General features: G+C 43.3%; 1 pseudogene; it reads left to right on the forward strand.

Annotated features, from left to right (window-relative positions):
• The first annotated feature begins 19,959 nt into the window (after positions 1-19,959).
• Positions 19,960-22,788, forward strand: LOC119360556 (annotated as a pseudogene).
• Positions 22,789-26,955: the final 4,167 nt, after the last annotated feature.

Genomic DNA, 26,955 nt, shown 5'->3' on the forward strand with positions numbered 1-26,955 from the left:
CCAAAGATGTCGGGGAAACTGATCCACGAGCACCTATGGGACCGGCGGACCGAGCCCCTTTCGGTTCGGCGGGGGGCGGAGATCGCACGAAGAGCGGATCGAGGCGAAGCACACGAGCAGTTTACCAAGCTTCGGAGCTCTCCGGAGAGATAACACTCCTACTGCTGCATGTCTGAGTGTATTGAGTTCTTGCTCGGGAGCGCTGAGTGCTACAGTACACACTAGCTGCTAACGAGACCGAGCGTGAGTGTTTTCCTGTCTTCGAACCCCCTTTCTACGTTGCGCATGGGCCTCCTTTTATATGCTAAAGGGGTCTCCGACAGGTGGCAACGTAAACAAGGGTAAAAATGGAAAAGGAATTGCGGTTGGTACGACTACATGCACAGTGTATCATACCTAACCCTGATGGCAGGGGACAAAGGCATTTAATGCCCGTCTACGTCGCCCAAATAGTGCAAAAAAGGGACCGTCAGGGACGCCACCGCTCGCCACGATGGCAATCTTGTCAGCGTCGCTTGCCACCGCGCACCGCTGGCCGCACAGCCTCTTGCCACGCACGCCTGGAAAGGTCCCAGGGCAACACGTTGGTGGATGTGCTGGAGCGCGGGTACAGAGTGGTAGTTTGCCGCGGCAAGCGCCTTGCCGCGGTCGTTGTCTTGTCGCGTCCGGAAGCTTGTCACTCACCGGGCCTCGCCGGGACGCGTGGCGCGTCGCGGCAAGTTCCTTGAGATGCCTTGGTTGGCCTTCCCGGCAAGCTCCTCTTGCCGGGGCCTTGTCTCCTTGGCTTGAATACTTTGTTCTTGAATGGCTCCAAAGGAACCACGGAGGACCTTGGCGGTCACCCGGCAAGCCTTGCCGCGGGGTGCTGCAACTGCCCGTGCACAAGTTCGGGATACTAGGGTACCCCTACTCTAGTACACCGACAGCCTCCGGTCATATTCTCGTAGTGCTTAGGCGAAGCCCTGCGTGGATCACTTCACCATCACCGTCACCACGCCATCGTGCTGACGGAACTCATCTCCTTCCTCGACAATCTGCCGGATCAAGAGCTCAAGGGACGTCATCACGCTGAACGTGTGCAGAACTCGGAGGTGTCGTACATTCGGTATTTGATCGGTCGGAACAAGAAGAAGTTCGACTACATCAACCGCGTTGGAAAACTCTTCCACTTTCCGTCTATGATGGTACATGGACACACACTTCCCCTCTCGTTGCTATGCATCTCCTAGATAGATCTTGCGTGAGCGTAGGATTTTTTTTCAAGTTGCATGTTGCATTCCAAACAACAATTGCTACAAAACTACTACTGTTATCGTTACTGCTGGTATTGCTATCGTTACTATAGCTACCAAATTATCATACTACTGTGCTATTGATCACTCTACTACAAATATTTAGTTCTCTAGGTGTGGTTGAATTTACAACTCAACTTCTAACACTTACAATTATTCTTTGGCTCCCCTTGCATCGAATAATTAAATTTGGGTCGAATACTCTACCCTCAAAAACTGTTGCGATCCCCTATAATTATGGGTTATCGCCTAGAGCGATACGCAATAGCTCCAATTCATCAATTCAATGTAGGCATGTATTCCATATATAGTCATATGTGCTTATAATAAGAACTTGCATGACATCCTTTGTCCTACCCTCCCATGGCAGCGGGGTCCATAAGGAAATCTAAGGGTAATTAAGGTCTCCTTTTAATAGAGAATCAGATCAAAGCATTAACACATAGTGAATACGTGAACTCCTCAGACTATGTGAAGGAAATATGCCCTAGAGGCAATAATAAAGTTGTTATTTTACATTTCCTTATTCATGATAAATGTTTATTATTCATGCTAGAATTGTATTAACCAGAAACTTGATATATGTGTGGATACATAGACTAAACACCGTGTCCCTAGTATGCCTCTACTTGACTAGCTCGTTAATCAAAGATGGTTAAGTTTCCTAGCCATAGACATGTGTTGTCATTTGATGAACGGGATCACATCATTAGGAGAATGATGTGATGGACAAGACCCATCCTTTAGCTTAGCATTATGATCGTTTAGTTTTATTGCTACTGCTTTCTTCATGTCAAATAAATATTCCGCCTACTATGAGATTATGCAACTCCCGGATACCGGAGGAATGCCTTATGTGCTATCAAACATCCCAACGTAACTGTGTGATTATAAAGATGCTCTATAGGTATCTCCTGATACGTCTCCAACGTATCTACTTTTCCAAACACTTTTGCCCTTGTTTTGGACTCTGACTTGCATGATTTGAATGGAACTAACCCGAACTGACGCTGTTTTCAGCAAAGTTGCCATGGTGTTATTTTTGTGCAGAAATAAAAGTTCTCGGAATGACGTGAAGCTCCATGGAGTCCTGTTTTGGAATTAATAAAAAATATTGGTGAAAGAATCAACAGAAGGGGAGCCACACCCTGTCCACGAGGGTGTAGGGCGTGCCCCCCTACGGTGCACCCCTGCCTCGTGGGTCCCCTGGACCTCCACCGACTTCAACTCCAACTCTATATATTCACGTCGAGGGAGAGAAAAATCAGAGAGAAGGATTCATCGCGTTTTACGATACGGAGCCGCCGCCAATCCTTGTTCTTCCTCGGGAGGGCTGATCTGGAGTCCGTTCGGGGCTCCGGAGAGGGGAATCCGTCGCCATCATCATCATCAACCATCCTCCATCACCAATTTCATGATGCTCACAACCGTGCGTGAGTAATCCCATCGTAGGCTTGCTAGACGGTGATTGGTTGGATAAGATTTACCATGTAATCGAGTTAGTTTTGTTAGGGTTTGATCCGTTGTATCCATTATGTTCTAAGATTGATGATGCTATGACTTTGCCATTCTTAATGCTTGTCACTAGGGACCGAGTGCCATGATTTCAGATCTGAACCTATTAAGTTTTCATGAATATATGTGAGTTCTTGATCCTATCTTGCAATTTATAGTCACCTACTACGTGTTATGATCCGGTAAACCCCGGAGTTACAATTGTCAGGACACTTCCCGGTGATGACCATAGTTTGAGGAGTTCATGTATTCACTAAGTGCTAATGCTTTGGTTCGGTACTCTATAAAGGATTCCTCAATATCCCTTAGTTTCCAATAGGACCCCACTACCACGGGAGGGTAGGACAAAATATGTCATGCAAGTTCCTTTTCCATAAGCACGTATGACTATATTCGGAATACATGCCTACATTACATTGATGAACTGGAGTTAGTTCCGTGTCACCCTAAGTTATAACTGTTGCATGATGAATTGCATCCGACATAATTATCCATCATTGATCCATTGCCTACGAGCTTATTTCATATTGATCTTTGCTAAGTTACTTCTCCGTTGCCACTGTCACTTTTGCCACCATTACCGTTACTTCCATACTACTTTGCTACTAAACACGTTGTTGCAGATATTAAGTCTTTCAGGTGTGGTTGCCGCCAATCCTTGTAGAATATTCTTTGGCTTCCCATGTGTCGAATCAATAAATTTGGGTTGAATACTCTACCCTAGAAAACTGTTGCGATGCCCTATACTTGTGGGTTATCAAGACCTTTTTTTGGCGCCGTTGCCGGGGAGCATAGCTCTATCCTTTGAGTCACTGGGGATTTATATCTGTTGATCACTATGAGGAATTTGAAAGATGAAAGAACCAAGATCTTTCCCTCAACTACGAGGGGAGGTAAGGAACTGCCATCTAGCCCCGCACTTGATTCATCATCTGTTTTGAGTAAACTTGCGACACCTACACCTGCTATTGATTCTAATATGTCGCATGTTATCGATGATGCCACTTCTGCTATGCATGATGCTTATGATGAAAGTACTTCTCTACTTGATAATAATGTGCCATTAGGTGAATTTCTGGATGAACAACTTGCTAGGGTAAGAGAGAATGAAATTATTGAAACCGATGATATTAATGAAAGTGACGATGAAGATTTCCCCCCTAGATATGAGTTGCCTGTTGTGCCTGAGGGTTATGTTATGGATGAAGAAACTGCTAGAGACCTTTTTGCTTGCAATGATAGATATGATGTTAAGAAACTGTTAGCTAAGCTGAAAGAGAAGTCTTTGAATGCTAGAATGAAATATGACCCTTCTTTTGATACTTCACATATCTGTGTTACTGATAAGGATTATGAATTCTCTATCGATCCTGAGTTAATTACTTTGGTTGAACCTAATCCTTTTTATGTCTAAGAATCTGAAACTTTTGTGGCACATCTCACTAAACTGTATGATATAGCCACCCTATTCACCCATGAGGAAAAAAATTGCTATTATTGTATCCTTAAATTGTTTCCTTTCTCATTAAAGGGTGAGGCTAAAATATGGTTTAATTCTCTTGCTCCTGGTTGTGTGTGTAGTCCCCAGGATATGATTTATTACTTCTCTTCAAAATATTTCCCCGCTCATAACAAACAAGCTGCTTTAAAGCAAATATTTAATTTTGTGCAATTTGAAGAAGAGTGTCTCCCACAAGCTTGGGGGAGGCTTCTCCAATTACTTGATATCTTTTATAATGGACTAACCGATGCTTCCAGAGACCACCTGGATAGTTGTGCTGATTGTGTTTTCAGGGAAAGAACTATTAAGCAAGCTGAATTGCTATTGAATAATATATTGAGTAATGATAATGATTGGACACTCCCTACCAACTCCTAAGCCAACTCCGAAGAAAAGGGGGATTCTATTTCTCAGTCCTGAAGATATGCAAGAGGCAAAGAAATCTATGAAGTAAAAAGGTAGTAAAGCTAAAGACGCTAAGAATTTACCACCTATTGAAGAAATACATGGTCTTGATAACCCAACACAGGTAGTAAAGGTAAATTCTCTATAGATTTGATGAAGGTGATATTCCTCATAATAAGTCTGCTAGTCAATGCTTGGATGAGTTTGATAATTTCATTGTTAAACAAGAAAACTTTAATGCTTATGTTGGTAGACAATTGAAACACAATGCCTATATGATTGAACACTTGAGTAATTATATGTCTTGAGTTAAAGGTGACCTTAAGCTTATTAGTAAACATGCATCCATGGTTACCACTCAAGTAGAACAAGTACTTAAGGCACAAGACGATTTGCTCAATTAATTAAATAATAAGAACAATTATAATGTTGTTAGAGTTATGACTAGAGGTGGTACAATGACCCAGGAACCTTTGTATCCTGAGGGCCATCCTAAGAGAGTTGAGCAAGATTCTCAGAGAACTAATACTGATACATCTAGTCCTTCTAAGAAAAAAATAGCACTATGCATGCTTCTAGTGAACCTATTATTGACACACCTGAGAATCCCAATGATATTTCTATTTCTGATGCTGAAACACAATCTGGTAATGAACATGAACCTAGTGATAATGTTAATGATGATTTTCATGTTGATGCTCAACCTAGTAATAACAATGATGTAGAGATTGAACCTGTTGTTGATCTTGATAACCCACAATCAAATAATCAACGTTATGATAAGAGAGACTTTGTTGCTAGGAAGCATGGTAAAGAAAGGGAACTATGGGTTCAGAAACCCGTGCCATTTCCTCCCAAGCCATCCAAGAAAAAAGGATGATGAGGATTTTGAGCACTTTTCTGAAATGATTAGACCTATCTTTTTGCATATGCGTTTGACTGATATGCTTAAAATGAACCCTTATGCCAAGTATATGAAAGATATTGTTAGAAATAAAAGAAAGATACCAGAAGCTGAAATTTCCACCATGCTTGCCAATTATACCTTTAAGGGTGGAATACCAAAGAAACTAGGAGATCCAGGAGTGCCAACTATACCATGCTCCATTAAAAGAAACTATGTTAAAACTACTTTACGTGATCTTGGAGCCGGTGTTAGTGTTATGCCTTTCTATTTGTATCGTAGACTTGCGTTGAATAAGTTTACACCTACTAAAATCTCCTTGCAAATGGCTGATAAATCAACTGCTATACCCATCGGTATTTGTGAGGATGTGCCTGTTGTGGTTGCAAACGTTACTATTTTAATGGACTTTGTTATTCTTGATATCCCCAAGGACGACAGTATGTCGATCATCCTTGGTAGAACTTTTCTAAATACTACAGGGGCTTTTATTGATTGCAACAAAGTCAATGTCACTTTTCATGTTAGTGGTAATGAGTATACAGTACACTTTCCGAAGAAACAACCTCAACTTCATAGTATAAATTCTATTGGAAAAATTTCAAAGATTACTATTGGAGGTTTTGAATTCCTCTTCCTACTGTCAAAAAGAAATATGATATTCTTATTGTTGGGGACATGCATATCCCCATTGAGGAAACCTAGTGTTATTCAAATATTCTCTGGTTCCATGTTATTCGGAAGAAGTTTGTTAACAAGACTTGATCAACCTTGTTAGTGGATTCCTTTTGATGAGCATGAGATGGATGAAGTTAGAAAGCACAACCTTCTCTACCCTCCTTTTACTTTATGTTATATAGATTTATTAAAGAAAAATTAGTATTTTCTGTCTGTTTCTAAATTATTCATGCAATAAAAAATACCCCGAAAATAAAAGTTCTCCAAATGCCCTGAAAATTGAGTATGATTTTTTGTAGAATATTTGAGAATTTCTGGCACTTAGAACAGACCAGGGGGACCCACCATTTGGTCACGAGGGTGGAGGGCGTGCCCCCTACCTCGTGGGCCCCACGTGTCCCCTCCACTTATTCCAGTACCCAATGATACGTCTCCGTCGTATCTATAATTTTTGATTGTTCCATCCCAATATTATACAACTTTCACATACTTTTGGCAACTTTTTATACTATTTTTGGGACTAACATATTGATCCAGTGCCTAGTGCCAGTTCCTGTTTGTTGCATGTTTTATGTTTCACGGAAAAACCATATCAAACGGAGTCCAAACGGGATAAAAATTTACGGAGATATTTTTTTGGAATATTTATGATTTTTAGGAAGAAGAATCAACGCGAGACTATGCCCGAGGAGGCCACGAGGCAAGGGGGCGCGCCCCAGGGGGTCAGGCGTGCCCTGGGCCCTCGTGGCCACCCCATAAGGCGGTTGGTGCCCTTTTTTTGCCGAAATAAAGCTAATATACGGATAGAGCGTGTCCAAAATTCGGCCTAATCGGAGTTACGAATCTCTGGGAATATAAGAAACGGTGAAAGGCCAGAATCTGGAACGCAGAAATAGAGAGAGACAGAGAGACAGATCCAATCTCGGAGGGGCTCTCACCCCTCCCATGCCATGGAGACCATTTACCAGAGGGGAAACCCTTCTCCCATCTAGGTAGAAGGTCAAGGAAGAAGAATAAGAAGGGGGGCTCTCTCCCCCTCGCTTCCGGTGGCGCCGGAACGCCGCCGGGGACCATCTTCATCACCGCGATCTACACCAACACCTCGTCATCTTAACCAACATCTCCATCACCTTCCCCCATCTATATTCAGTAGTCCACTCTCCCGCAACCCGCTGTACCCTCTACTTGAACATGGTGCTTTATGCTTCATATTATTATCCAATGATGTGTTGCCATCCTATGATGTCTGAGTAGATTTTCGTTGTCCTATCGGTAATTGGTGAATTGCTATGTTTGGTTTAATTTGCTTGTGGTTATGGTGCTGTCCTATGGTGCTCTCCATGTCGCGCAAGCTTGAGGGATCCCCTCTGTAGGGTTTTGAATATGTTCATGGTTTGCTTATTGTCTTCGTTGCGTGAGTGACTGAAACACAAACACATATAAGTGGGTCATGGCATATGGGAATAAAGAGGACTTGATACTTTAATGCTATGGTTGGGTTTTACCTTAATGGTGTTTAGTAGTTGCGGATGCTTGCTAGAGTTCCAATCATAAGTGCATATGATCGAAGAAGAGAAAGTATGTTAGCTTATGCCTCTCCCACATAAAACTTGCTATCGGTCTAGTAAAGTAGTCAATTGCTTCGGGACAATTCTGTAACTCCTACCACCACTTTTCCACACTCGCTATACTAACTTTATTGCTTCTTTATCTAAACAACCCCTAGTTTATATTTACGCGCTCTTCGTATTCTTGCTAATATATCCAACAACACCTACAAAGTCCTTCTAGTTTCATACTTGTTTTAGGTAAAGCGAACGTTAAGCATGCGTAGAGTTGTATCGGTGGTCTATAGAACTTGAGGGAATATTTGTTCTACCTTTAGCTCCTGGTTGGGTTCATCACTCTTACTTATAGAAAGAGGCTACAATTGATCCCCTATACTTGTGGGTTATCAAGACCTTTTTCTGGCGCCGTTGCCGGGGAGTCATAGCGTGAGGTGAATATTCTCGTGTGTGCTTGTTTGCTTTATCACTAAGTAATTTTTATTTGCTGTTCTGAGTTGTTCTCTATCTTTAGTTATGGATATGGAACATGAAATACCAAAAAAATTAGGTGTACTTGCTACTCATGGAGATGGGGAACCTCCTAAAACCCTCAATGCTCATTATGTGAAAGATATTATGTACTACTTGTTGGAAATATGCCCTAGAGGCAATAATAAAAGGGTTATTGTTATATTTCCTTGTTCATGATAATTGTCTTTTATTCATGCTATAACTGTATTATCCAGAAATCGTAATACACGTGTGAATACATAGACCATAAACATGTCCCTAGTGAGCCTCTAGTTGACTAGCTCGTTGGTCAATAGATAGTCATGGTTTCCTGACTATGGACATTAGATGTCATTGACAACGGGATCACATCATTGGGAGAATGATGTGATGGACAAGACCCAATCCTAAGCATAGCACAAGATCGTGTAGTTCGTTTTGCTCGAGCTTTTTCAATGTCAAGTATCTCTTCCTTAGACCATGAGATCGTGTAACTCCCGGATACCATAAGAGTGCTTTGGGTGTACCAAACGTCACAACGTAACTGGGTGACTATAAAAGTGCACTACAGGTATCTCCAAAAGTGTCTGTTGGGTTGACACGAATCGAGACTGGGATTTGTCACTCCGTATGACGGAGAGGTATCTCTGGGCCCACTCGGTAATGCATCATCATAATGAGCTCAAAGTGACCAAGTGTTTGGTCATGGGATCATGCATTACAGTACGAGTAAAGTGACTTGCCGGTAACGAGACTGAACAAGGTATTGGGATACCGACGATTGAGTCTTGGGCAAGTAACGTACTGATTGACAAAGGGAATTGTATACGGGGTTGATTGAATCCTCGACATTGTGGTTCATCCGATGACATCATCGAGGAGCATGTGGGAGCCAACATGGGTATCCAGATCCCGCTGTTGGTTATTGACCGGAGAGCCATCTCGGTCATGTCTGTGTGTCTCCCGAACCCGTAGGGTCTACACACTTAAGGTTCGGTGACGCTAGGGTTATTAGGAAGACTTGTATGTGATTACCGAAAGTTGTTCGGAGTCCCGGATGAGATCCCGGACGTCACGATGAGTTCCGAAATGGTCCGGGGGTGAAGATTTATATATGGGAAGTTGTCATGCGGACACCGGAAAGTTTCGGGGGCATATCGGTATTGTACCGGGGCCACCGGAGAGGTTCCGGGGGTCCACCGGGAGGGGCCACCCCTCTCGGAGGGCCACATGGGCCGCAAGGGCAGGGAACCAGCCGCTGGAGGGCTGGGCGCCCCCCACCTTGGGCCCATGCGCCTAGGGTTTTGGGGGGAACTCTAGAGGGGGCGCCCCCTTTGCTTGGGGGGCAAGTCCCCCCTCCCTGGCCGCCGCCCCCCCTCTAGATCCCATCTAGAGGGGCCGGCCCCCCTTTCCCCTTCCCCTATAAATAGAGGGGTGAGGGGAGGGCTGCAACACATAACCCAAGGCGCAGCCCCTCCCCTCCCCAACACCTCTCCTCCTCCGTCACAAGCTTGGCGAAGCCCTGTCGGAGTGCTGCTTCTCCAACAACACCACGCCGTCGTGCTGCCGTTGAAGCTGTCTTCCTCAACCTCTCCTTCCCCCTTGCTGGATCAAGACGAAGGAGACGTCGTCCGTCCCGTACTTGTGTTGAACGCGGAGGTGCTGTCCGTTCGGCACTTGGTCATCGGTGATCTGAATCACGGCGAGTACGACTCCATCATCACCCTTCTCTTGAACGCTTCCGCACGTGATCTACAAGTGGTATGTAGATGCAAACTCACTCCCTTGACTCGTTGCTTAGATGAACTCATAGATGGATCTTGGTGAAACCGTAGGAAAAATTTTAATTTTCTGCAACGTTCCCCAAGAGTGGCATCATGAGCTAGGTCTATGCGTAGTTCTCTATTGCACGAGTAGAACACAATTTTGTTGTGGGCGTAGATCTTGTCAACTTGCTTGCCGCTACTATTCTTATCTTGCTTCAGCTATATTGTGGGATGAAGCAGCCCAGACCAACCTTACACGTACGCTTACGTGAGACCGGTTCCACCGACTGACATGCACTAGTTGCATAAGGTGGCTGGCGGGTGTCTGTCTCTCCCACTTTAGTTGAAGCGGATTCGATGAAAAGGGTCCTTATGAAGGGTAAATAGAAGTTGACAAAATCACGTTGTGGTTATTCGTAGGTAAGAAAACGTTCTTGCTAGAACCCAATTGCAGCCACGTAAAAGATGCAACAACAATTAGAGGACGTCTAACTTGTTTTTGCAGCAATTGTCATGTGATGTGATATGGCCAGAAGTTGTGATGAATGATGCATGATATATTGTGATGTATGAGATTATGTTCTTGTAATAGGAATCACGACTTGCATGTCGATGAGTATGACAACTGGCAGGAGCCATAGGAGTTGTCTTTATTTTTTGTATGACCTGCGTGTCATTGAAGAACGCCATGTAAATTACTTTACTTTATTGCTAAACGCGTTAGCCATAGAAGTAGAAGTAGTCGTTGGCGTGACAACTTCATGAAGACACGATGATGGAGATCATGGTGTCATGCCGGTGACGAAGATGATCATGGAGCCCCGAAGATTGAGATCGAAGGAGCTATATGATATTGGCCATATCATGTCACTACTATATAATTGCATGTGATGTTTATTATCTTTATGCATCTTGTTTACTTAGAACGACGGTAGTAAATAAGATGATCCCTTATAATAATTTCAAGAAAGTGTTCCCCCCTAACTGTGCACCGTTGCTAAAGTTCGTCGTTTCGAAGAACCACGTGATGATCGGGTGTGATAGATCCTTACGTTCACATACAACGGGTGTAAGACAGATTTACACATGCAGAACACTTAGGGTTAACTTGACGAGCCTAGCATGTACAGACATGGCCTCGGAACACAAGAGACCGAAAGGTCGAACATGAGTCGTATGGAAGATACGATCAACATGGAGATGTTCACCGATGATGACCAGTCCGTCTCACGTGATGATTGGACACGGCCTAGTCGACTCGGATCGTGTAACACCTTAATTATCATGAACTTAGTCTAAAACCTTTGCAAATATGTCTTGTAGATCAAATGGCCAACGCTCATGTCAACATGAACTTCAACGCGTTCCTAGAGAAAACCAAGCTGAAAGATGATGGCAGCAATTATACGGACTGGGTCCGGAACCTGAGGATCATCCTCATAGCTGCCAGGAAACAATATGTCCTAGAAGGACCGCTAGGTGACGCTCCCGTCCCAGAGAACCAAGACATTATGAATGCTTGGCAGTCTTGTGCTGATGATTACTCCCTCGTTCAGTGCGGCATGATTTACAGCTTAGAATCGAGTCTCCAAAAGCATTTTGAGCAACACGGAGCATATGAGATGTTCGAGGAGCTGAAACTAGTTTTCCAAGCTCATGCCCGGGTCGAGAGATATGAAGTCTCCGACAAGTTCTATATTTGTAAGATGGAGGAAAATAGTTCTGTCAGTGAGCATATACTCAAAATGTCTGGGTTGCACAACCGCCTGTCCCAGCTGGACATTAACCTCCCGGATGAGGCGGTCATTGACAGAATCCTTCAGTCGCTCCCACCAAGCTACAAGAGCTTTGTGATGAACTACAATATGCAGGGGATGGTGAAGACCATTCCTGAAGTATTTTCAATGCTGAAGTCGGCAGAGGTTGAAATCAAGAAAGAACATCAAGTGTTGATGGTCAATAAGACCACTAAGTTCAAGAAGGGCAAGGGTAAGAAGAACTTCAAGAAGGACGGCAAAGATGTTGCCGCGCCCGGTAAGCCAGCTGCCGGGAAGAAGTCAAAGAATGGACCCAAGCCTGAAACTGAGTGCTTTTATTGCAAGGGGAAGGGTCACTGGAAGCGGAACTGCCCCAAACACTTAGCAGATAAGAAGGCCGGCAACACTAAAGGTATATTTGATATACATGTAATTGATGTGTACCTTACCAGTACTCATAGTAACTCCTGGGTATTTGATACCGGTGCCGTTGCTCATATTTGTAACTCACAGCAGGAGCTGCGGAATAAGCGGAGACTGGCGAAGGACGAGGTGACGATGCGCGTCGGGAATGGTTCCAAGGTCGATGTGATTGCCGTCAGCACGCTACCTCTACATTTACCTACGGGATTAGTTTTAAACCTCAATACTTGTTAGTTAGTGCCAAGTTTGAGCATGAACATTGTATCTGGATCTCGTTTAATACGAGATGGCTACTCATTTAAATCCGAGAATAATGGTTGATCTATTTATATGAGAGATATGTTTTATGGTCATGCCCCGATGGTCAATGGTTTATTCTTGATGAATCTCGAACGTAATGTTACACATATTCATAGCGTGAATACCAAAAGATGTAAAGTTGATAACGATAGTCCCACATACTTGTGGCACTGCCGCCTTGGTCACATTGGTGTCAAGCGCATGAAGAAGCTCCAGGCTGATGGACTTTTAGAGTCTCTTGATTATGAATCATTTGACACATGCGAACCATGCCTCATGGGCAAAATGACCAAGACCCCGTTCTCCGGAACAATAGAGCGAGCAACCAACTTGTTGGAAATCATACATACCGATGTGTGCGGTCCAATGAGCGTTGAGGCTCACGGAGGATATCGTTATGTTCTCACTCTCACTGATGACTTGAGTAGATATGGGTATGTCTACTTGATGAAACACAAGTCTGAGACCTTTGAAAAGTTCAAGGAATTTCAGAATGAAGTAGAGAATCAACATGACCGAAATATAAAATTCTTACGATCGGATCGTGGAGGAGAATATTTAAGTCATGAATTTGGTACACACTTAAGAAAATGTGGAATCGTTTCACAATTCACGCCGCCTGGAACACCTCAGCGAAACGGTGTGTTCGAACGTCGTAATCGCACTCTATTGGATATGGTGCGGTCTATGATGTCTCTTACCGATTTACCGCTATCATTTTGGGGATACGCTCTAGAGACAGCTACATTCACTTTAAATAGGGCACCGTCTAAATCCGTTGAGACGACACCGTATGAATTATGGTTTGGGAAGAAACCTAAGCTGCCATTTCTAAAAGTTTGGGGATGTGATGCTTATGTCAAGAAACTTCAACCTGAAAAGCTCGAACCCAAGTCGGAAAAATGCGTCTTCATAGGATACCCTAAAGAAACCATTGGGTATACCTTCTTCTTAAGATCCGAGGGCAAGATCTTTGTTGCCAAGAACGGATCCTTTCTGGAAAAAGAGTTTCTCTCGAAAGAAGTAAGTGGGAGGAAAGTAGAACTCGATGAAGTACTACCTCTTGAACGGGATAGTAGTGCAGCATAGGAAAATGTTCCTGTGATGCCTACACCAACTGAAGAGGAAAATAATGATGATGATCAAGGTACTTCGGATCAAGTTGCTACTGAACTTTGTAGGTCCACAAGGACACGTTCCACACCAGAGTGGTACGGCAACCCTATCCTGGAAATCATGTTGTTGGACAACGGTGAACCTTCGAACTATGAAGAAGCAATGGCGGGCCCAGATTCCAACAAATGGCTAGAAGCCATGAAATCCGAGATAGAATCCATGTATGAAAACAAAGTATGGACTTTGACTGACTTGCCCGATGATCGGCGAGCGATAGAAAACAAATGGATCTTTAAGAAGAAGACGGACGCGGATGGTAATGTCACCATCTATAAAGCTCGACTTGTCGCTAAGGGTTATCGGCAAGTTCAAGGGATTGACTACGATGAGACTTTCTCTCCCGTAGCGAAGCTTAAGTCCGTCCGAATCATGTTAGCAATTGCTGCATACTATGATTATGAGATATGGCAGATGGACGTCAAAACGGCATTCCTTAACGGGCATCTTAAGGAAGAACTGTATATGATGCAACCGGAGGGTTTTGTCGATCCTAAGAATGCTAACAAAGTATGCAAGCTCCAGCGATCCATTTATGGGCTGGTGCAAGCATCTCGGAGTTGGAACATTCGCTTTGATGAGATGATCAAAGTGTTTGGGTTTATGCAGACTTATGGAGAAGCCTGCGTTTACAAGAAAGTGAGTGGGAGCTCTGTAGCATTTCTCATATTATATGTAGATGACATACTTTTGATGGGAAATGATATAGAACTTTGGACAGCATTAAGGCCTACTTGAATAAGTTTTTTCAATGAAGGACCTTGGAGAAGCTGCTTATATATTAGGCATCAAGATCTATAGAGATAGATCGAGACGCCTCATAGGTCTTTCACAAAGCACATACCTTGATAAGATTTTGAAGAAGTTCAAAATGGATCAGTCCAAGAAGGGGTTCTTACCTGTATTGCAAGGTGTGAGATTGAGCTCGGCTCAATGCCCGACCACGGCAAAATATAAAGAAGAGATGAGCGTCATCCCCTATGCCTCAGCCACAGGATCTATTATGTATGCCATGCTGTGTACCAGACCTGATGTAAACCTTGCCGTAAGTTTGGTAGGAAGGTACCAAAGTAATCCCGGCAAGGAACACTGGACAGCGGTCAACAATATCCTAAAGAACCTGAAAAGGACGAAGGACATGTTTCTCGTTTATGGAGGTGACGAAGAGCTCGTCGTAAAGGGTTACGTCGATGCTAGCTTTGACACAGATCTGGATGACTCTAAGTCACAAACCGGATACGTGTATATGTTGAATGGTGGAACAGTAAGCTGGTGCAGCTGCAAGTAGTGCGTCGTGGCGGGATCTACATGTGAAGCGGAGTACATGGCAGCCTCGGAGGCAGCGCATGAAGCAATTTGGGTGAAGGAGTTCATCACCGACCTAGGAGTCATACCCAATGCGTTGGGGTCGATCAAACTCTTCTGTGACAACACTGGAGTTATTGCCCTTGCCAAGGAGCCCAGGTTTCACAAGAAGACCAGGCACATCAAGCGTCGCTTCAACTCCATCCGTGAAAATGTTCAAGATGGAGACATAGATATTTTCAAAGTACATACGGATCTGAGTGTCGCAGATCCATTGACTAAACCTCTCTCGTGAGCAAAACATGATCAACACCAGAACTCTATGGGTGTTCGATTCATCACAATGTAACTAGATTATTGACTCTAGTGCAAGTGGGAGACTGTTGGAAATATGCCCTAGAGGCAATAATAAAAGGGTTATCATTATATTTCCTTGTTCATGATAATTGTCTTTTATTCATGCTATAACTGTATTATCCGGAAATCGTAATACACGTGTGAATACATAGACCATAAACATGTCCCCAGTGAGCCTCTAGTTGACTAGCTCGTTGGTCAATAGATAGTCATGGTTTCCTAACTATGGACATTAGATGTCATTGACAACGGGATCACATCATTGGGAGAATGATGTGATGGACAAGACCGAATCCTAAGCATAGCACAAGATCGTGTAGTTCGTTTTGCTAGAGCTTTTTCAATGTCAAGTATCTCTTCCTTAGACCATGAGATCGTGTAACTCCCGGATACCGTAAGAGTGCTTTGGGTGTACCAAACGTCACAACGTAACTGGTGACTATAAAGGTGCACTACAGGTATCTCCAAAAGTGTCTGTTGGGTTGACATGGATCGAGACTGGGATTTGTCACTCCGTATGACGGAGAGGTATCTCTAGGCCCACTCGGTAATGCATCATCATAATGAGCTCAAAGTGACAAAGTGTTTGGTCACGGGATCATGCATTACGGTATGAGTAAAGTGACTTGCCGGTAACGAGACTGAACAAGGTATTGGGATACCGACGATCGAGTCTCGGGAAAGTAACGTACCGATTGGAAAAAGGGAATTGTATACGGGGTTGATTGAATCCTCGACATCGTGGTTCATCCGATGACATCATCGAGGAGCATGTGGGAGCCAACATGGGTATCCAGATCCCGCTGTTGGTTATTGACCGGAGAGCCGTCTCGGTCATGTCTGCGTGTCTCCCGAACCCATAGGGTCAACACACTTAAGGTTCGGTGACGCTAGGGTTATTAGGAAGACTTGTATGTGATTACCGAAAGTTGTTCGGAGTCCCAGATGAGATCCTGGACGTCATGAGGAGTTCCGGAATGGTCCGCAGGTGAAGATTTATATATGGGAAGTTGTCATGCGGACACCGGAAAGTTTTGGGGGCATATCGGTATTGTACCGGGGCCATCGGGGAGGTTCCGGCGGTCCACCGGGAGGGGCCACCCCTCTCGGAGGGCCACATGGGCCGCAAGGGGAAGGGAACCAGCCCCTGGAGGGCTGGGCGCCCCCCCACCTTGGGCCCATGCGCCTAGGGTTTTGGGGGGAACCCTAGAGGGGGCGCCCCCTTTGCTTGGGGGGCAAGTCCCCCCTCCCTGGCCGCCGCCCCCCCTCTAGATCCCATCTAGAGGGGCCGGCCCCCCTTGCCCCTTCCCCTATAAATAGAGGGGTGAGGGGAGGGCTGCAACACACAACCCAAGGCGCAGCCCCCCCTCCCCAACACCTCTCCTCCTTCGTCACGAGCTTGGCGAAGCCCTGCCCGAGTGCTGCTTCTCCAACAACACCGCGCCATCGTGCTGCCGTTGAAGCTGTCTTCCTCAACCTCTCCTTCCCCCTTGCTGGATCAAGACAAAGGAGACGTCGTCCGTCCCGTACGTGTGTTGAATGCAAAGGTGCTGTCCGTTCGGCACTTGGTCATCGGTGATCTGAATCACGGCGAGTACGACTCCATCATCACCCTTCCCTTGAACGCTTCCGCACGCGATCTACAAGTGGTATGTAGATGCAAACTCACTCCCTTGACTCGTTGCTTAGATGAACTCATAGATGGATCTTGGTGAAACCATAGGAAAAATTTTAATTTTTTGCAACGTTCCCCAACACTACTTTGATAATCCTAAGAAACCCCCATTCAATTATGTTATGGGAGACACGTTGGATCAACGTGAATAATTTAGGTATTATCTCTTGACTCAAAAAGGGAAACTATTATGGGATAAAATGTATATGTTGCATTGGTATGCTTGGCAACTTTGCTTGAGATATGATTATACTTGTTACTCTAGGATGAAGGTTCCACACCTTCCCTTTTCATGCAAATTTAATGATGATAAAACCTTGGCTTCTTATGCTAATGGTATCTATGATTACTATGATGTGGAACAAATAGAAGAATTTGTTGCTTTTATGGGTGCTTATGAAATTGAATCTTTGTTTAAAGAGTGAAAATCTTGATGATGTTGTTTACAGACCTGAAATTTTTGCTATACTTAGATATTGTTATGAGAATTATGAATACAATTCCAATATTGATGCATTTATTGAGAAAGTCTCCGCTGTCCAAGAAGAGACTAATATTTTGCAGGAGTCTATGGAAGAAGGAATTGAAGAAATTGTGAGCTCATTGGATGAAAAAGATGATGAGGACAGCGAAGAACAAAAGGAGGAAGAGCGGATTAGCTACCCGTGCCCACCTTCTAATGAGAGTAACTCTTCAACTCATACATTTTTTAATTTCCCTTTGTGCTTACTGAAGGATGATTGCTAGACTACTACAAAAAGGGCTATAGATGGAATGGCCACTAATGGCGCACCTGTCATGTGGTGCGCCATTACTATATTCTAATGGCGCACCATGTCTCGGTGCGCCATTAGTAATATATTACTAATGGCGCACCTGGTGCCTGGTGCGCCATTAGTAGTTTTGAAAAAAAAAACATAAACATATTTTTTCTTACTAATGGCGCACCGTTGTATAGTGCGCCATTACTAGTTGACATAGTAATGGCGAACCACATCCGCCGTGCGCCATTAGTAGTTTTGAAAAAAAAGTAAATAAATATTTGTTACTAATGGCGCACCATGTCTCGGTGCGCCATTACTAGTTTTAACTAGTAATGGCGCACTGTCCACTGGTGCGCCAGTACTAAGTTTTTTTCAAAAAAATTCAAAAAAATATCAATTTTTTTATTATTTTTTTCAAAACTAGTAATGGCGCATCGTGGGTGTGGTGCGCCATTACTAGTTTAACTAGTAATGGCGCACCACCCCACGGTGTGCCATTACTAACTTGCCCCAACACCGAATGCACCCCCCCCCCTGTGGATCGCATTTTCAGTTTTAAAAAAATAAAAGAAAATGATGGAAATGTCAAATAAATAAAAGAAAATAAGTTTCCCATGTGATATGTGGTCTAGTTGTTGGGAAAATTTACAAATATGAATTTCGACTTTATTTGCAAAATCTCTCTGGAAATTTGTAAAATGGGCATAACTTTTGCATACGAACTCGGATGAAAAAGTTTTTTATATGAACAATCATCTACTCGAAAAGTTACATCCAAATTTAACTGGGGGAACCCCGTTAAACATTTTCACAATCCCCAAAAACCTAGCAGAAAAAAAGTTACGGGGCTTTCAAGATCTAGAGGCAAAAAAAATTCAAACTTACTAGTGGCGCACCGTGGATGTGGTGCGCCACTAGTAACAGAAAAAAAATTGGTTTTGAATTTTTTTTGGATTTTTTTTCAAAAAATGATACGTAATATGACCGGGAAGTTTGAAATATTTTTCAAAATTTCATCATAGTCATGAACATGAACAAAGTCCTAGACGTCAACAAGGTATAATAGGATTGATATGCTAGATATATCAACAAGTGCCTGTGAAGTGAACTATTGCTGGGATTGGATAGAACTCTGAAGTTAAGCGTGCTTGGGCTGGAGTAGTGTGAGGATAGGTGACTTTTCGAGAAGTTTGACCACGGAGTGCGATTTGACCTGAGATTAAGCGTATTGACCCAAGATTAAGCCATAGTAAATTGAGATTAAGAAAAAAAACAAAAAAAAAATGGAATTTTTTTTAAAAAAAAATTTAAAAGAATGGAAAAAAATTGAAAAAATATTGTTATTGATGGCGCACTTGTATGTGGTGCGCCATTAGTATACCAGATACTAATGGCGCACCGTGGGCTATTCTAATGGCGCACCAGCGGTGCGCCATTAGTATACCAGATACTAATGGCGCACCACAGGTGCGCCATTAGAAAAAAATCTAATGGCGTGGTGCTAGTGGCGCACCTGTAGTGCGCCATTAGTAGCAAAAACAGGTGCGCCACTAGCAGCCGTTTTTCTAGTAGTGCTATGGTGATTGTTAAGATCCCATTGATTCTCTTGAAATATCCCTTTTTGATGATGCTTGCTATGCTTGTGGCCAAGATGCCAATATGAATTATGCTTTTGGAGACGTACTTCCGATAGTTCCTTATGTTAAACATGAAATTGTTGCTATTGCACCCACGCATGATAGTCCTATATCACTACTAGAAAAAGGGCTATAGATGGGATTGACACTAATGGCGCACCAGACAGGTGGTGCGCCATTAGTATATACTAATGGCGCACCACCTTTTGATGCGCCATTAGAGTTGAAACTACTAATGGCGCACCATGTCCATGGTGCGCCATTAGTATCAAATTTTTTTTTGAACTAGTGCGCCTGTCCAAACATACTAATGGCGCATCCATAGTAAGTGCGCCATTACTAGTTGTAACTAGTAATGGCGCACCAGCCAGAAAGTGCGCCACTAATGTTATTTTTTTTAATTTTTTTTATTCCTTTTTTTTGCAAAAGTACTAATGGCGCACTCGCACGCGGTGCGCCATCTACAGCGACCGCTTCATCCCCAGCCGCACCGGATCCAACCTCGTGCTCTTCGACCTCGCCCCGGCCCCCTCCTCCTCTGCCTCCGGATCTGCCGCTCCCCCCTCACCCTACTGCGTGCTCCTCCGCGCGGCGCTCTTCGGGCCCGACACGCCCGACCGCCTCGCCTCCTCCGCCGGGGCCTCCTCCTCCTCCGCGGCCTCCCCCGTCGGCTCCCCCGCCGGCGGCAACATATTCAGCTTCAAGGCCGAGGTGCCGAGGAACGCCAAGCGGGCGCTCTTCGCCGGAAGGGACGACCAGGACCTGCTCTTCCCCGGCATCTTCACCCCCAAGGGCTCCGGCCCCAGGAAGATCCCCAGGTCGCCCTACAAGGTTGGTCGATTACTTCCGATTTCATGGTTTCTTCTTGATTTGCTTTCTTGGTGTGGGGAATTCCTCTTTATCTTCTTCTTTCGTCGCCAAAGATTCCATCTTTCCTCATGATTTTCCTGTACATAGAGAGAATCTCACGGGAATGTGATTCTCCTGCCTGCTGCTTCTGCCAGGTGCTGGATGCGCCCACATTGCAGGATGACTTCTACCTCAACCTCGTGGATTGGTCTTTGCACAATGTCCTCTCGGTCGGATTGGGGAATTGCGTCTACCTGTGGAATGCATGCAGCAACAAGGTATCAATGTCATCCTCGCACGATTTCTTTTCTGAGAATTGAAGAGAGAGATCCTAATAAACAAGTTTATCACTCCGCAGGTCACCAAGCTCTGCGATTTGGGGGCGGACGACACCGTTTGTTCCGTGAGTTGGGCGCAGCGTGGCACCCACCTGGCTGTAGGGACTAACCAAGGCACCGTCCAGGTTTTCATCTTGCTCCCATCTGAAATTGATCAAATGACATGTTCAGGATCTATCAAAGTTTAGGATGACACTTTAATTTACTTTTGCCGAAAGCTTCAATTCAGACACAAAATAATACAGTAGTAAGCCTTGCATTGTGGAAACGACATCAAAGTAAGATTGTGAGAGTTTCAGAATTTTGCAATACTACCACAGCTCACCAGCAGGCCTTGCATTGTGGTACTTTCATCAGGGGTTACTTAGTTGATGATACTATTTCTTCCTGGTTATACCCATTTCTTCTAAAAAAATCATGACCAATGCGTCAAGACAGTGCTACGCACATACCACCAATGGATGAGGGAAACGATAAAGTTTTGTAAATAACCTGAACTAATGTAAACATCATCTTTATCGATGTGTACTTTTAGCCCATAGTATTTCGGTTGGTAAAACTTAGTAATCCTGTTGATGTTTGGTATTGGTATAACAATTTGACATTCCAAGGGTGTCTAAATTCTGAATTCCTGATTATCATCTTCGATGTTATCTTATTTAGATATGGGATGCAACACGCTCTAAAAGAATGAGAACCATGGAAAGCCATCGCATGCGAGTAGGTGCTCTTGCATGGAACTCTTCATTGCTTTCTTCTGGCAGTCGTGACAAGAACATCCTTCATCATGATCTACACGGCCTTCTTGCATCTGGTGGTGGAACTGCAGATAGGTGCATAAGATTTTGGAATACGACCACAAATACACACTTGAGTTCCATGGATACAGGGAGTCAGGTAATAATCTAGCTATCTAGTTTATCTATCAGCTACATGCAGCCTTGTTTGTGTTTTTGAATTAAATTGATTTCTTATTTGCACTTCCAAATTTCAAGTATAATCATATCTACTCTTAAGCCGGATAACTCTCAGAACCTTTTAGCACCGTTACTGACTGAATACTTCAGTCATTCCAATTCACTAGTTTTCCTGAAAAAATCAGAAAAGATCAAGACTGGCTGAGCTCTGTTGTACAAAAACTGAAGTTTTGGATCACCTATACAGCTCTAATATAATGCAACCGAAGTCCTTATAGTCCCATCCTTCTAGAAAGCACCAAATTTATATCAAAATGGCATCATGGATTCCTTTTGGAAACAGTCTATGGACATTTTAATTGCTATGTTTTTGTAGCTGTAGATAAAATTGATTCTTGTAGTTGTCATGTTAGAGACCTGCACAGATATCATGTGTTCTGAAGGCATGGGATTGCTTATGTAGAATTGTGGAAGGGGTAGATTTAAAAACATGATGCTCTTCACATGTACTGATTATGCTAAATGTCTTAACAGGTCTGTAATCTTGTGTGGTCAAAGAATGTGAATGAGCTTGTTAGCACACACGGATACTCCCAGGTATCCAACGATGTCAAAGGTATGTCACAAGCTTACACTATAGCTCATTTATACCATACTGTCTCTTGTTTATTATTAATTGTGTCCATTCTCTCTATTTGTATAGCTTGCCACGTTGACAGGACATACATTCAGAGTATTATATTTAGCCATCTCCCCTGATGGACAGGTGAAATACTCCCTCTTTGATCCCTATATATGCTATGGACCTGACATTTTGTTTTAGTTCTGTTCTTCTGTTAGAGGTGTCTAGTGTAATTTGTTCTCACTGTTCTTTTTTCTTGTCAATATCGACATCAACAGACAATTGTTACTGGTGCTGGTGACGAGACGCTCCGGTTTTGGAACGTGTTTCCGTCTCCCAAGTCCCAGGTACTTGCTTGATGTTTGAAAATATGGTTTTCCTGTCTATATAACTCCACTTCAGGCGGCGTTCCTCTAACTGCTTTCCTTTTTCCTATTATATACAGAGTTCTGACAGCTTAAGTAGCATTGGAGCGACATCATTTGTTAGGAGCTACATCCGGTGACTCGACGAAATCGAGCTTGTAAGTTATTGCGGCAAGTGCTGATCGTTATCAGCACCATTCAATTCCCACACGACCTCCTTCTGTCCATCTGCCGCCGAAGCTAGTAGCATTTTAGAGATTGCACGGCAGGGAATGATTGACTGGCTGGCTAGCGCGGATCCGATCCCCTCTCCCGCGCTAGAAGCGGCGCATATCTATTGTTGTTTAGCGGGAAATTCCTCTTGTTTTAGCAACTGAGAAATCTGTTGGCGTGTCGATTATGCGCTTGACTGATGATATACAAGCTGTAGCTCTATTCAGAACATCATGAAATTCAGAACTGGACCTCGCTAGCCTGTGTCAAGGCCTGTGGAGGAATTCAGAATTTGGCCATGTCCTCTGATGGATGCAGTGGGTTAAAATTATCTGTCTGGGTGAAAATCCACATGTTGATCATCCGATTTTTTCAAGTACAGCCTAGCGGTGGCAGTCACTGTTGTGTCCGTGAATGTGAGAGTGATTGGTTTTGGTTGGACGTCGCGATCGGACAGTGCATGACAGAGTGCGCCATTAGTTTAAACTAGTAATGTGTGCTGTCTATATTTTGTCAAATTATACATTTTGTAACCTGTGCAAAAAACAGAAAATAAAAAATAAAAAAACCTAATATTCATACTAATGGCGCATCACATGACAGTGCGCCATTAGTATGACAAAGCATACTAATGGCGCATCACTGGACAGTGCGCCATTAGTATGCCGCGGTCACTAATGGCGCATCCCATTGTAGTGCATCATTAGTATGCCAAAGCACCTGGGTATACATGACCCCTGGGAGGCATACTAATGGCGCACCCTTGCCTATACTAATGGCGCACCAGTGGTGCGCCATTAGTATACCAGATACTAATGGCGCACCAGTGGTGCGCCATTAGTAAAATTCCTAATGGCATGCTAGTAATGGCGCACCACTGATGCGCCATTAATGGCCAAATTAGGTGCGCCATTAGTAGGGGTATTTCTAGTAGTATTATCTTTTTGAATTCTCCAAACTACACTATATCAGAGAAGTTTGCTCTTATTAAGGATTATATTGATGGGTTGTGTTTTACTACTACACATGATGATTTTGATAGATATAATATGCATGTGCTTGCTGATCCTACTTGCAATTATTATGAGAGAGGAACTATGTCTCCACCTCTCTATGTTTCCAATATGATTAAATTGCAAGAAACTGCTTATACTATGCATTGGCCTTTACTTGGTGTGCATGAATTGTTCTTTTACGACATGCCAATGCATAGGAAGAGAGTTAGACTTCATCATTGCTTGATATATGTTACTTTGTGCTCACTACTAAATCACAAATCATTGTTAATTAAAATTGGCTTTGATATACCTTGGGATCCGAGTGGATCTATTACTTGAGCACTATATGCCTAGCTTAATGGCTTTAAAGAAAGCGCTGCCAGGGAGACAACCCGGAAGTTTTAGAGAGTCATTTATTTCTGTTGAGTGCTTTTATATAGTCTAAAAACAAAAAAATAAAGAGGGGAACCCAAAACATTTCAAAAAGGAAAGTGAAAGTGAGAAAGACAAGCATTGTTGAAGTGGGGGAGCTCCTTGAACTTTGTTTATGCTCACAAAAACTTTGTGAATCTTAATTACAGAAACTTTTCAACAAAAAAATTATCCCCTTGTACAATTCCATTGTATTATAAAAATAATGTGCCAAGGTTTGCCTTTAGGATGTTTACAATGCTTGTTGGTTTGTGCGGTGCAGGACAGAAACTTTGGTTGTAGTGCGTGATTTTACATTTTTTTTACTGGAACGTCAAACGGTTCTGAAACTTTTGCACTGTCTTTCTATACACATTTTTTATTTTTATAATTTTGGCATAATTTTTGGAGTAATAGAAGTATGGTGAATGTTTAGATTACTATAGACTGTCCTGTTTAAGACAAATTCTGTTTTTGATGCATAGTTTGCATGTTTTGATGAAACTATCAAATTCTATCTGTGGATTATGCCATGGAAAAGTTATATTGCAGTAGACACAATGAAAAAACAAAATATGAATTTGTTTGTAACAGTACTTAGAGTAGTGATTTGCTTTATTATAGTAACGGATCTTACTGAGTTTTGTGTTGACGTTTTGTGTGGATGAAGTGTTCGAAGATCGAGGAGGTCTCGATGTGAGAAGAAGAAGAAGAGGAAAGAGCTCAAGCTTGGGGATGCCCAAGGCACCCCAAGTAAATATTCAAGGAGACTCAAGCGTCTAAGCTTGGGGATGCCCCGGAAGGCATCCCATCTTTCTTCAAAAAGTATCGGTATGTTTTCGGATTTGTTTCATTCATGTGGTATGTGCAAATCTTGGAGCGTCTTTTGCATTTAGTTTTCACTTTTTCTTTTATGCACCATGCTGGTATGAGATTCCTTGGTTGATCTATAGAATGCTCTCTGCACTTCACTTATATCTTTTGAGTATGGCTTTATAGAATGCATCATGTGCTTCACTTATATCATTTGAAGTTTGGATTGCCTGTTTCTCTTCACATAGAAAACCGCCATTTGTAGAATGCTCTTTTGCTTCACTTATATTTGTTAGAGCGTGGGCATATCTTTTGTAGAAAGAAGTAAACTCTCTTGCTTGACTTATATCAATTTACAGAGATGATAGGAATTGGTCATTCACATGGTTAGTCATAAAATCCTACATAAAACTCGTAGATCACTAAATATGATATGTTTGATTCCTTGAAATAGTTTTGCGATATAGAGATGATAATATGTGGGAGGTACAAGTAAATGGTTGTGTTTAGTAAGGATATTGGTGTTAAGGTTTGTGATTCCCGAAGCATGCACGTATGGTCTCCTAACTGTATTGGCGCGCATTGTATTTCGATTGTCTATGTTTGCGTGAAGGTCAGGGGCGCGCGATGGTTAACTCCTACCTACCTCCCCCCTAGGAGCATGCGTAGTAGTACTTTTCTTTGAGGGCTAATAACTTTTGCAATAAGTATATGAGTTCTTTATGACTAATGTGAGTCCATGGATTATACACACTCTTACCTTTCTGCAATTTGCTAGCCTCTACGGTACCGTGCATTTCCCTTTCTCACCTCGAGAGTTGGTGCAAACTTTGCCGGTGCATCCAAACCCCGTGATATGGTACACTCTATCACACATAAGCCTCCTTATATCTTCCTCAAAACAGCCACCATACCTACCTATCATGGCATTTCCATAGCCATTCCGAGATATATTGCCATGCAACTTCCATCATCATCATATACATGACTTGAGCATTCATTGTCATATTGCTTTGCATGATCGTAAGATAGCTAGCATGATGTTTTCATGGCTTGTCCGTTTTTTGGTATCTTTGCTATGCTAGATCATTGCTCCTGGTACACCGCCGGAGGCATTCATATAGAGTCATATTTTTGTTCTAGTATCGAGTTGTAATATTGAGTTGTAAGTAAATATAATTGTGATGATCATCATTCTTAGAGCATTGCCCCAGTGAGGAAAGGATGATGGAGACTATGATTCCCCCACAAGTCGGGATGAGTCTCCGGAATTTATGAAAAATAAAAGAGGCCAGAGAGGGATGCGGGCGTGTGCATGCACGAGAGAAAGTTAGTGCTAGCTACAAAGATAAGGGGATTGTGTGGGTGTAAAAGACAAATAAAGATCATACTTCATTATAAAAAGATAATTCGGATATTTGAAGAATTTATTATAGTGTTTTAAACCGACGCATGTGTGAATATATTTAACGATGATACATATGGTGTGGTTATGAACATGTTATCACTACTGGAATCTGGCAATTTGCCATCTGCCACCTCTTTGCCGTCCGCTAGCTGACGGCAAAGAGGATCTTTCCCGTCCGCTTCCACAAAGCGGACGGCAAAGAGAGGATAGTTGGCAAAAAGGCTATTTGCCGTCAGCTGTTTCTTTGCCGACAGTCAGCTAATGGTAAAGAGCTGGAAGGCAGACGGCAAAGGGACAGGTGGGCCCCATAGGGCATGGCGTGGCTAGGTTAGGTTCTTCCCCGTATGCCAGTAGACGGCAAAGAGGAGACGTAGGCCAGCCCTAAACGGCCACCCTCTTTGTCGTCTTCTAGCAGACGACAAAGAAGGCCACTTAATGGGCCGAGCCGTCTCCCATCTCTCTCTTTCTCTGTCTCTCTCCCGCGCGCCCACCTCTCTCCTTCCCCGCCGCTG

Source organism: Triticum dicoccoides, chromosome 2B (genome assembly GCF_002162155.2).
Source record: "Triticum dicoccoides isolate Atlit2015 ecotype Zavitan chromosome 2B, WEW_v2.0, whole genome shotgun sequence".
In the NCBI taxonomy this organism is placed as follows: Eukaryota; Viridiplantae; Streptophyta; class Magnoliopsida; order Poales; family Poaceae; genus Triticum; species Triticum dicoccoides.